Genomic DNA, 13,835 nt, shown 5'->3' with positions numbered 1-13,835 from the left:
TTGTGTTTAAAGAAAGAAGCAAGAAACTGGAAAGGAACTGCTCAGATCTTAATGGCTGGAAAAAATGACAGAAAACCCAAGTGAATACTAATTATTGGAAACTTTCTCCATATTGAATTGTATGCTTGGCTATAATTTACAACTACACAGAAAGACAAAATTTGCATTTTCTGTATGTTCAGCTGACCTGCTGTGCACTGACTGAAATGCTTTTTAAATTAAAACGCCAATTAATTGGAATTAACTAATTGGAGGCATAGCAATTAAACACTGTCTCCATTTTTGATATAATACATACCAAATTACAAAATTCTTTCCAGGAACCTTCTTTGACATATTATTTATATCAAAAGAGTTTATGTGGGATTGACACAAAATAAACTACAATGCACATGTTTATTGTAAATGAGGAAGATATCATCCAGTGCACCGGTGTGGCCTATTAATAATTTTTTTTAAACAATTATGGAGGTTTATGGCACAGTGGAATATGATCTATCAGGCTTTGGTAAGTCAGATAATACTGTTGGTCTTTTCATGGGATCTGTTGGCAGTAAGAAAAATATTGAATATCACCAGACTTATCCTATTAACCTCGCAGTTATAATACATATTTCCCTTTTTGCGTTTTGTGTTATTTCATGCACTTTGTTTTTCTGTGTACTGAGGTGTGCACTAAACACACTGCTGCTCTTATGGCCGTGGCTTTGCTGCTCAATCACATGAAATCATACTCATCCACTTTGTCACCACTGGAGTTACATAATCTCGCTCTCTCTCACTCTTAATTCAAACACACACGCACACACACACATTCTCTCTCTCTCTTCCTCTCTGCCACACACATTTGCACACCCATGTCACTTCTCCTCCATCTCCCTCTGCCCCATGCAGAGGCCTCTGTCTATGTAGCCGAAGCGCCCCCCACCTTGTTGGCTCTCTTGCTTTGTTTTCTCTCTGTGTCTTCGTCTCTTGTGCATTCTGTTTCTGTTTTCCCTCTCTGTTTCTGTCTGCCACTGTTTCCTTCTCCTACCCCCTCCATTTCCACCTCGTGCTCCCTTGCCCTCTCCTGCTGTCTTTCTGTCTCACAGCTGGTAGGGGATGTAGTGAATTCTCTTCTCAAACCTCTCCTGCTTTAAACCCTAGGGGTACATGCTGAAGGGCAGGAGTGTGTGTGTGTGTGTGCATGTACAGCTGTGACTCTGTGTGTGTGTTCTCTCCTTCTCTGTGTGTCTGACAGCACCAATTACTGCCTCAGATGCCAGAGAGATGGAGGAGACGGAGTGGAGAAGGACAGACACCTGTCACCTCGACACAAGTTCTGTTGCTCTCATCTCTCCTCTCTCTCTTTCTCAGCGGGCAAAAGTAATATAGGTCAGCATGACATGTTTCTAGTCTGTCTGTCGGCTACACCTGTCTAATAGTCCTCTTCCTCCTTTTTTTCTTCTTCTTCATTTGTCTGTTTGATGCTGCCAATATGAGGCAACAACTTAGTTTACAAGAGGAACTTTTCAAAGTCACACCACACGTCCTCGTACTGATTCCACTTAGCTCTCCTGCTGTTCTTTTCACTTCTCAAATTGGACCGAAACCAAAGTGTGAATCACTTAGCAACAAGTCAAATGTCCCTCTGATCCGGTATGAATTGTCATCTACAGTATGTGTTCATTTGGAATACTGTTGATGCAGACACAATGGGTTTCAACTCGAAGATTTCCGGACTTAAAATAACAGTTTAAAGGAATAGTTCAATCTCATGTCTGTACTAAGTACAGTACTGGATGGTTAGTCTAGGGGGAAACTGCTATTCTGACCCTGTCAAAAGTTAAAAAAAATGTCCGCTGATACCTTTAAAGATGACTTATTAACATGTTTCATAAACATAAACAGAAATTTAAACAAGACACTTTGTGGTTTTAGAGGGAGTTTGTGACTATTTCTTGGCGATTTCCAGGCGCAGCAACTGTGTGTAGCATGCTGAAGTCTTGTCATCACAGTGAGGATGCCAGGTTTGGTTCCATCATGCCTGGAAAGAGACCAAAACAAAAACTGGTGCTCACCGACCGTACAAATATCTGGCACCCCAGATGCTGCACAGAAGTACTGGGCAGATGGAGAAACTGTTGCTCGCCTTAAAATAGCCACAATGTTGAACTATTCCTTTAAGGCACAGCCATGTACAAAAGCCAGGCAAACATCACACTGCTTTATCCCCTTACACACTCTAAACCCCGTTTGACCGTGACTATGAGATCATAACTTTTGGGAGGGATAACCACGGCTTGTACAATGTTTCAGAATAGTTTGATATTTTCGGAAGACATTGCTCAAGCTGTGAAGGGGAATTGGGCTTTCTGTCTGCCTAGTGACGAGCAGCGATCAAAGGCCTGCTGCTCAGCCGTTTAGTCGATCAGACCTGGCTCTGACCACAGCCCAGCAGGAAAGGATTTACAGTTCAAAAATATAAAAAGCTTTTGTTTGTTCTTCCCAGGAAAATGTACGTTCTGTAATGATAAGTGTAAGTTATATGATACATGTGCTGTAACGACTTCATCAAGATATGCACTCAGTTGCTTGTAATGAAAAGAAGACTATGACCAAGCTCAAGTATGCACACTTAAAAGAGACTAAATGCACACACACATATACGCAGCACACAATACACTTTCACACTTTATATCTCATAAGAGGATTCCAGCCTCTGTTCATAATGAAAGGTTTGAGCAGGGAACAGATGTAGGGAAAGGCTAATCTTCGCACCTGTGAAAGAGATTAAGCTCATTTACAGAGTGCAGTGTGTGCGTGTAGGTGTGTGTGTGTGTGTGTGTGTTGAAAGCTCAGTAGGGAACCTGCCTTTCTTTATTGCCTCTCCAATACAGAGCCCTATCCCTGCCTCTATCCTTACAGCAGGAGTGTGTGTGTGTGTGTGTGTGTGTGTGTGTGTGTGTGTGTGTGTGTGTGTGTGTGTGATGTGGACAGTCGAGGCGGTTGGTAAAGTGAGCATTTTTATGTTGATCACATACAGACTTTTGAAGGTCAAGGGCTCCCTCCTGCATGTAGTATGTTCACACACACACTCTCTCTCACACTCACACACACACACACACACACACGCACACAGAGTTCTCTCATTTCTTTGCTCTTCTCCTGGTGGCAGCTCAGGGAGCTTGAGAGCACGAAGGTGTGGGTAGGCAGAGAGTGGGCGGCTAACAGAAGGATTTAGACAGCAAGTCAAGAGATGTTTGTGTGTATGCAGTACACGCAATGTGTGTATCTGTGTGTGTGTATGTACACCGCTGCAGGCATTAGGGCATTAAGCTGTTGAAGTGTCAGGCAGCAGGGTGTTATTACTAGTCAGATGTTCTTAAAGGACAAACGTATATATATGGGCTGAGTAAAGGCCAGTCATCTGTCCTTCTACCCGTCTGTGTGAGTGTATCTTTCCACTTCTCGACTTGTCCGCCCGTCTGACTTCACTTTTAATTTATTTGGATAATGACAGCCACCTTTTCCTTCATTTCTCCTTTATTCGCCCTTTATCTCCTCTCACCTCTTTCTCTCCACTCACATGTCCCCCTAAACTCCATCCCTTTTCCCTCTCTCTCTTTCTCATCTCCTCTCTTTTGTGTTTGAATAAATGACACAAAATCACAAAGGCTTAGGCGCTCGCTATACCCTCTACACACCATAGTCCTTGTCTACATACCCGCACAGTACTGACCCAGATAATGTCTATTCACAATAAGCCTCTCAGTGCAGCTCCTCTCGCCATGGCGGATCACTTGCCAGACATAAGCTGAGATGCCAAAAGCCACCTTAGCACCAAGACGGTGTTTTGTGCCACTTAAGTGTTAGCCACAACGAAGCCCGAGGACATTAACATGGCTTTGGGAGACGGGACCTACTGTAGCTCAGCTGGGTCTGGTGCATTGGGTTGAGCTGTGTGAACAAACCCTGAGAGAGAGAGAGGAAAAGCAGGCCAAGGACTGAGAAACTGTTAACGCATGTTTCAACTCCTCACGTCCTTATATAGCACTATTCCCTACAGACATGTGGGCTAGAGAGGAGAGAGGTGTAGAGGGGAGAGTGTGTCTCCTCTGGGTACAGTTGCCATTAATTGGCTGCGTTCCATATGCAATTGAGTTCCAGTCAGGGATAAACATGTGTGCACTCATGGGAAAGTTGGTTTTCATAATTTTCACATTTCTATAGTATTGAGTCAGTGTTGAGTTTGTTCCATTTAAGATCTAAAGGCTTTCAAGAAAGGTATGTGTATGTAGAGAGCAGAGGAGGCATGCAGGCAGCCAGCGGGTCTGCCGAACAGGAAACACGGGAACAGGAAGGCAGCCATTGACCCTTCCCCTTATCCCCTCCCTCTCTTTCTAGTTTATGGATGGCTTCCAGATGTACGATCAGCCTGTCAGACTGATTGGGCCAGCGTTGCACAGGCGTTATTGCTCAGCTCCAAACACGACGTACAGATGTAGTCGTGGTTGAAGTCCAATTTGTTGCTGCTTTCGTATGCAGTACAGCTGCACTATTGTTCCACAGCCAAGAGGAGCCATTCAGAATTCAAATAGACTTTTCAGCTCCAGTGTTAGACAGAACAAAGGAGGGTTACACAGAACCTGATGAGAGATGTGACAGATTGTTCATTTTGAAAATGTGGCTGTTTAGACCAGCTGCTGCAGTATTACAGGTATAGATGGGGAATTTTCTATGACTCAAAGTGATAAATACACCTTCTACTGTAGCTGGAAAGATTGACTTGTAATACTGGCTTTATGTGCTCATATATTCTGAAACGTACTTATCAGGAAACAAGAGGAAGTAGCTGATTTTGCAATTTCTACTCATTGATGTGTGATAACTTATGATGCATTCTTAGTAGAGAGCAAAAGTATAACTTCTTCTGTCAGCTATAATTAAAACAAAATACAAAAATGCGTAAGTTTTAGGAAATTAAGTCAGATTTAGCACACCGTATGTAAACATTGTCAATAAAACTGAAAATAAATTAAGCCAAAAATAGAAACATAAATCCAGCACTATGCTTAAGCAGCATCACTGAGGTTTGTGAGTGTCATTATCTTTCAAGGCAGCATCATAAGCAGATCTGCCCATAGATCTAATTGTTTTGTCGATATTTATTTGTCAGATGAAAAGCTCCTGTGGTCTTGAACTGTGCAGATTTTATTATGGAGAGCACAAAAGGGACACACAGCGGCAATTTTCCCAAGAGGAGACTCTTTTGTGTGCGACACACTTGACTTCCTGCACGGGCTGAATGAGTGCCGGGGTGTCAAGGAGGTGTGTTAGGGAAAGTACTATTTATGGAATACTTAATTCTTAACAAGGTAAAACTCTGTCAGTCAGGTGGAAGGTGGCACTGGAGGTCACACATAAATACATGCGTTCATTAATAAAGATGTATCCTCAGAGATGTGAACATACTCACACATCATCATTAGTTTTACTCGGCCTTGAGTGAGGCAGTAATATCAAGTGTTCTTTTTTTAAACCCCTGACTTTTCTTCTCTTCACCTGCGAATGAGAAAACAACATACTGTGCAAGTGCAGATTTTCCTGCTGCCATCAATTTGCTGTAAAGTCAGCTGACAAAGTCGGCCACTGCCCACCAACAGATGAAAGACAGCGAGAATATGCCCTCCCATTTGACAGGTACATCCAGGCGTGTGTGTGCACACGCGTGCATGTGTGTGTGTGTATGTGTGTGCAACTGACACAGAGAATAAGGCACGGGGCTGTCTTTTCCTCCTCCGCCTGAGAGAATGAATTATTGAGAGTGATGAACTGAAAATAACGTGGGCAAGGAAAGGAGGTTCACAGCTCCTCCTACACACACTCTGCCGGTCACGGGGCTGGCCGATGTGGGCACGTTTACTGCTGTGGTGTGTGGATGTGTGTGTGTGTGTGTGTTTATATGTGTTTGTTAAAGCTCGTGGGTTGGGTTTTATGGAAGACGTTTAAGCTACGTGTGTACCTGGGCAGAGAGTGTGTTTTGGTGATGTGTGTGTGTGTGTGTGTGTGTGTGTGTGTGTGTGTGTGTGTGTGTGTGTGTGTGTGTGTGTATCGGCCTGCCTGGTTCTGTTTAAAGGAAGGAGATGCTTTGTGTTCCTCTAGCCTTTTATCTTGATAGCAAAACAGACAGAAGAATAAGTTATTCAGACTGTGAAGTAAACTCCCAACAGACTCCTTCTATTGGCCTGTCATGCTCTCTCTCTCTCTCTCTCTCTCTGGCTGTCCCTCGCTCATGACCCCTCTCATACAGAAACACACATGCACCTGGTATCTATTTAATCTGTTTTTAGACTGCCGGACCGGCTCAAAATTAGTGAGCCATCAGCTTGGGTTACCACTAGAAAAGTGTGTGTGTAGATGTGTGTTTGCTTTAATTGCACTGAAATTGAGCTTGCTCTCTTTCCCTTTTGTGTGTATGTGTCTGTGTGTGTCTGTGTGTGTGTGTGTGTGTGCCTGCCTGTCAGCTAGAGAGTAAATATTTGTGCAGGAGCTCTGGAGAAGGTCAGGGTCAACGTATGACAGACAGCCCACTGGGAAATAAGACACACATACGAAGACAGACTCACTCACTCACTCACACACACACACACACACACACACACAAATAGAGACACTAAAGTAGAGATGGTAAGAAAAAGAGAAGAAAGAGACAGAAAAATAGAAATAGACAGACCGGAGGGTAAACACAGAGATATATGGAGAAGAGAAAAACAGAGCGAGACGAGTATGGAAAGACTGAGATGGACAGAATGAGGAAGAGGATGAGCTTCATCCCGTGGTTCCCCTTGGCCGATCCCAGTAATTGGCTGGTATCCAGAGGACAGAGAGTAGATCAGAAATCAGCCTGAGTGTACTCATGTGCTTCATGTACTGGACATCACAAACCATTTCATATCCGGTCTGACTCTGTGTGTGTGTGTGTGTGTGTGTGTGTGTGTGTGTGTGTGTGTGTGTGTGAGTATGTTGGAGAAGTCATAAGATGCCATAAACACAGTAAGGGTCTGTCCTGAGGTGTCAATCAAGGAGGCCTATGTCTCCTGTCTGGACACAGCTCATAACTCTCGTCTGCTCTGCAACCACGTGATCCTGTGTAGTCTTTCTCTAACAGAAGTCTCTTGCAGGCAAAAGTAATTGCTGCCATACAGTATCTGCGTTTTAAAGGGGTACATAATAGTTCTCAGGACATTGTCTTGTTTGTCAGTTTACCTTTTGTATGTGATTAACACAAGTGAATGACATTTGGCTTGAATGGGGATGAAAACTTGTCAGTACTGTGAAACAGCAACTGCACCAATCTAAACTTTGAAACTGTCTACTGGGAGACAAAGAAAGCATTCACACTATACAGAGTTACATGTAAAGCACATATAACATCATTATTTTTTCCCCCAAGGTTATATACTGTATAACATCTGGGAGAATTTTCCTTTACCCACATCAAACACTGTATATGTACATGCTAATATAAGTCCACACATACCAAAGGGACTTACAACTGACATTCTTTTATTTGTGCATCTGCTATTTATCAATTTACTGTAGTTATGCAGTTATGTTTGCTCTGAACAGTTTTCTTTTTTCACACAGCATTATGACCCATATCTTGATGTAAATGCTTTTCAGAGCCTTTTCTTCCCTGCCAGGACTAAAATTCTGATGGAGAAACATTAAATCTCTGAAATTCTGGCCTAAAACATGATCAAATACAACTGCATTGAGTCTATACATATTGGAATCAGTTGTCAGAGCTTGAAAATAAAGTTTGTTCAGGTGTGTTTACCTTCCACTGCATCCCAGAGCGCTGGCAGGCAAAGATCCAGAGTGCTAGTGCCCAGTTTCAGTGAGCATCAGTCTAATTTAAGCACACCAAAATAGAGTACATGTGCTGTCCATTGTAGTCATGTTGCATTGCAAACCTGCATGTAAGTAGACTACCAAGTATCTCTGCAGTGTAATTTACATTGACATGTGACAGTTTGGGTAATGGTTTTAACGTTCACATTTCCTGTTGTTTAAAAAGAAGCTTAAAAATGACTTGAAATAACTGACAGTGTAATAGTGTTAAACTGCACTTCCAATCAGCCATGCTTAATTCTCATTCCCAAAACAGAAAGTATTCAATGGCAGTTCAAAATACAGCACCAGTCAAAATTTTGGACTCACTCACATTAACTTGAATGAGAAAGTGTGTTCAAACTTTTGACTGGTACTGTAGGTCATTTGTTTCTGCAATATTTTTGTACATTTTATCAAACGTCTACAAAAAGAACTTCAAGATTTGGGCCATTTTATTTTAAGATTACTTACCATTTAGTGTAATTGCTGTCATTTTTTTCTGACTGCGAAGATAATGATAGTCTCTTGGCATCACTTAATATAATCCATGCTTAAATATGAGTCTGTAATAAATGGGGAAAGATTGATGATTATAATTTACGTGTCCACTTCTTATGTAGTATGTAAGTCGATCAAATGGTATTTCACTAAAATTTGGTACATTATGCAAGAATGTGCTGTATATGTAGTTTTCCTGTGTTTTTGTTGTTGTCATCAGTAATTAATGGTCAGAATTTGTTTTTGAGCAGATTTAGCATCCCTGTGGACCTGTGAGTTATATACGACTATAATTATCTTTATAATTTTTGGTTGATTAGTTGTTGGTCACAACAAAACCAAAACATAAAGGCAATAAAATTGTGTAATGCAGCGCAGTGTTATTTTTCATACAGACAGTTAAAGTTTCATAAGCAGATACTATAATTTTTTTAGATAAGAAAGAAAGAAAGTAGATGTGATGTACGGGGGCAAACAAGCTTGCTCAGGAATTGTTTGTGTGTGTGTGTGTGTCTGTGTGTGTGTGTGTTTTAAAGGATTAGTAGTAATGGTAATATTATGGTGTTGTTATGAACTCTGATTGAGGATTAGAGGGTCTCAGCAGGGGGCTGGACTCTGATGCTGACATCTCTATTCCACACACACACACACACGTATACACACTCACAAAATAACTGAAATTACATGTCCACGTTAATATTGTGAAGTACCGTTCAGTGATTTATTCACACCTATATATGCATCTTTTTTCTATACACTATTCTCTATATAAGGTACAATGTTCTTTTTTAACTTGTTCCCTAAGTTTGTTTACCATGAGGACATGTTAATTCGACCGTAAGCATGTTTCACGGGCATGTACACATGAGCACAAACACACACATACAGATGCGACCTCGGTGGCCGTAAAGGACGTCAGATTCGATCTCGTCAGATTTCTCCACTGACGCTTGATGTATCAATTTTTAAGTAGCTGGCCTCAACTAACGCCTGGATAGCCTGCACACATACACACACACACACACACAGGCTGCTCTGTGCTCCAGGAGCTGTGGCACTCGAGGGGTACTAGAAGGGTTCCATCTTGAAAGCCTGTTGCCATGGTGACCATTATGGAGCTCATCTCCCGTGGGCCAGCAAGCTTTACACAACTTCCCTCTCAAAAGAACACACACACATACACATACACACACATACTATACCCGCCACACACCCAACCACCAACACACACACACACACACACACACATTAAGAGTTTTCTCCTCTTTCTGTCCTTTATGGTAAAGCCGGCGGGAAGCCAAGGTTTGACTTGAACCAAATGCAACAGAAAGCAAAAGAACAGAGCAATTAACAGTTAAACTAGCAGGAACAAATCACAATGGAAAGTGGAGGAGAGGAGAAGGCACACAGCCAAGCAGAGGAAGTGTTTGTTTCAGAAAAGTGGAGCTGATGTGATTTTGCCTATGTACTGAGCCGCCTGGTTGAGTGTAATCAGAATGTAATGACTATGACTGTGAGATATCTGGCTTGTATTTTTCTGTGTGCATTTGTGTGTACATCTGTACAGGGCCTTTCTAATGTTAACTGAATCCATTTCCTGATCTGTTCCGGTACAGTTAGCAACTTCTGTCATTCACACAAGTGACTCCTAAATGTCATTCACACATAAATGCAACTAAATTTCTCTGATTCCAGGAATTTGAAGTGTCATTTATCACAGTATACATCACTGGATTAACAAATGAACTGTAAAGGCTTGTTTGAATATATTATATTATGTTGATTTCATGCTATAGAATACATTTGTTGGAGTGTTTGAAAAAATCTGAACCTATCCTTTAAAGAGGAGGGGAAAGTGAGTGAAAATCACTTGAATCAATCGTCAGAAAGTTAATAATGTGTTTTACAATCACTTAATCTTTTAAGTAATTTATCAAGCAAAAGTCCTATTAACAGATTTTTTTGGCCACTTGAGGGCAATGGAACAAGCTGTCAACACAACATTGACATTTTACGACCATCTACAGTTAATATAGCTACTGTGTTGGCAAACACTTGCCTGTTCACACATCCCACAGACACAGAACAGAGTTGTGTTACTGGCCACCTGACGATTGTAAGTCATATTTACTCTCCTTTTTGCTCTGTTTCAGTCTCGACCAGCTCCTGACAAAATCATTAGCAACTTTAGCAGCTAAATGCTGCACTATGTTCACCAGCCAGTTGCTAACTTTGTCTGTCGTTTGTTGCTGGACAGCTAGTGTACAATGGGTTAATTCAGAGCTTTTTAGCTGAAGCAGCTAAAAAAACTGCTATGGCTGGAAACGAGGTTGATGACTGTGGTGAAAGTGAACCAAAACTGTGAAGTTGCAGGCCGTAAAACCATAACAATGAGCTGAAGCACGCTAAAAATCTCTATAAAGCTGAGAAGAACTGCAGAGTCAAGGGATAATTCTCTGTGGATGTGTCACTTATGCATGACCCCTTTTACATTACATGTCATTTGACCCATTATTAATATAAATATATTGATTAGTGCAGCTTTAAAGTAATATTCCTGGGGTTTGGGAAAGTGTAATAGGCTTATTTATCTATTTTCTGACATTTTATAATCGATTAATCCGAAAATAATCAGTAGTTGCCACCGTAAAAAGTATAGAATTGAATATATAATTGAGTAGAATGGAACTCAATCAGCTCATACTGTAGTGTACATTTTTTTCCCAGAGGAGACAGATGGGCTGTTCCCTTCTCAATCAGTATGTGGTGACTGAGGGTGTGTCTTGACTAGCAGTACTATATCATATCTAAGAGCTATCGATTGGCATAAATACACAGAGTCTCTCTGGTGACCGGATGAATATTTAATAAGACACTGGATCTGAGGCCACTCTTTGTCTTTAGAAAAAACATACACACACACACACACATCTCACACATACACACACCCTGTGTACAGCATTGTCAACTGTTACTTTGAAGATGATGCAAATTTTGAGTTAGCTTGTGGTTCTGCAACATAGTTTTTGTGTCTAAACTTTTACTCTCCTGTGTGTCTGCTTTTTGTGCGAGTGTATGTTTATATGAGCACTGTCTTACTGCCTCTCTCTTTTTCATATCTATGGTAAAGCATTAATCATAAGGGAACCAAGTCAAGTAACATGTTTCCCATGAGGCAGGCACTGGGAGTAGCTTGAGAGAAAAAAAAAGAGGCAAGAAAATTGGGAGAGAGGGAAGAGGGGGACTTTGAGAGAGAAAGAAAAACTGGAGGTGGAAAGCAGAGCAGAAAACAGCAGATCAGGAGAAGGAAGCTCCCCTTGAAGCAGCCAAGCCGCCATTCTTGCACAAAGTTTGTGATCAGGCATTTGTCGGGACGCCAGGCCTGGCATGGGGCGCCCTGTGTGTCCTCTAGTGCCGGGGTCCTTTGTGCCTCTGTGGCTGGCCAGCGCCCGGAGCCAGGACTCTCCGGATGAAACGTCCCCAGAGAAAAGCTGCTTTTCCACCCTGCTCCTACAGCCCAGCCAACAGAAACACACACACACACACACACACACACAGTCACTAGCACAGCACATAGGCACCCATTACCTTGGAAGCTGACAGGAAGGAGGAAAGAGAGCAGAAATCCTTTGAGAATTATCACTCCGTCTCCCTTCCTTACCCTCCCTTTCTTTCTTTTTCTCTCTTTCACACCTACACACACACACACACACACACACACACACACACACACATCCCTTTTCAGCGTTCTCTCAAGTCTTTTGGGGATTGTGCTAGTGGACTGTGCTCCCATATGATGAATGATTTGCCTAAAAATACTATCTATATGCAAGCGAGCACAGCGTCCAGGTGGAAGAACTTACCTCCACTGTGAGAAATCACACTACTTTTAGGCCACTTTTCCATTCCTCTATCCGCAGGTTAACCACTGCGTTGAATATATGTGCAAGTCTTTGAATGTATGTGTGCGCGCGCTTGTGTGTTAGTGTGATAATTTACAGCTTTTCTGGGACGAGTGACGTGTAGCTTGATTAAATCCATGACCTTCACCACCAGCACAAGCAATCAGCAGGCGAACACACACGCTTACACACACACTCGCAGCATACTTAACACCCTCTCGCACACAAGCGCTCGGCACACGAACATGCAATCAGGACCTGGCGGATTCTATCACATCATTGATCCAACCTATTCACGCACACACACACACACACACACACACATACACACATACACACATACACACATGCATGCATACATAAACACACATGTGGCATCTATTGAATTGCATTTCAGACACCCTCATTTTCCTTACATGGGGTTTTGTATACTGTAATGCTATTTACTACGGTGGCAGAAAAGGCTTTGCGAGGATGGGAATACCAGGCCTATGAATGTATAAATAAATACATGCGTAATCTATATTCAGATTACCAAAGGGAAAGTCAGGAATTCCATTTTACTGCCTAGGATGCAAAAGGGAAATCATTAAAGTCCCCAATCTATTTCAGCTGGCTGCTCCTGTTGAGCGGTAGCACAGTCTTCCCTCCCCAGTTTTATGACTCCACATAATGACTAATATGCAGCCACTGTAACAGCCGTAGAAATAGTCATATTATGTTATTGTAACTATTGCTGTGACTGCGGCTGTGTATTTTTGTTCCCCTGGTTGCCTGAAGATCTAATGCTTATATAAGAGGACTGACAGTTGAACTGCTGTTGCACTGTGTTATTGTACTGTACAACCCCGTGGTTATATAGGCCTACAGTCTGATGTAAAAGCATTTCACGTAGACCTAATGTCACAATATATTAAATCAAACTTTGTTTTCCTGTTCTTTGCCATGGGTGCTGCACGGCACATCTTATCGTTCGTACCTCTGTTGTAGCCTAACTCCTCATGTCGGTCTATATTTTTTGTACACTTTTTTTGTACACTTCTGATTCTCCTCAATTTTCACACAAGCTTAAAGAATAATTCTGGTTTATTACAACATCGGACTTAGTTTTGTAGTCTGTCCATCTTTTTCTATTGGTTATGATAACATTGTACCCATCAAGCTAATTGCAGAGATCTCTGAAATGTGGTAACATTGCTACAACAAGTTATCATTCCTCTTTGCGCAGAAAAACTGTGTGCACACACACTTAAGTAGTTGTGGTAGGTCAAAGCTGAACACAGTCTATAAACTGTGATGGATGTTTAATGCAGACTCTTCTTCCAATGTAGGTGTTTCTGGCAACATCTGACTATTTTTTAGCAACGTTGCCTTGTTCCCAGATCTTAGTAATTACTTTGGTTAGTACAGTGACAGAAACGATGGCCAAAACTATGACATGAGACTCGACTTGTAAAAAAACAAAATCATACTTTAAGGCATTTGTAGCGGAGTAGGGATTTCTAGCACAACGTCACCTACTTCCAAGGTGTGCGGAGAAGGAAAAGGTCAAACTCC

The 13,835-nt window shown here is 41.8% G+C and overlaps 1 protein-coding gene across 2 annotated transcripts in view; it reads left to right on the top strand.

Moving 5' to 3' along the window:
• The window catches only part of epha4b (eph receptor A4b), a 95,905-nt gene that overhangs the window by 30,636 nt on the left and 51,434 nt on the right, over window positions 1–13,835 (top strand). The window lies entirely within an intron of this gene.

Source organism: Thunnus thynnus, chromosome 12, assembly GCF_963924715.1.
Source record: "Thunnus thynnus chromosome 12, fThuThy2.1, whole genome shotgun sequence".
Classification (NCBI taxonomy): Eukaryota; Metazoa; Chordata; class Actinopteri; order Scombriformes; family Scombridae; genus Thunnus; species Thunnus thynnus.
This window is presented reverse-complemented; position numbering and strand designations above follow the sequence as displayed.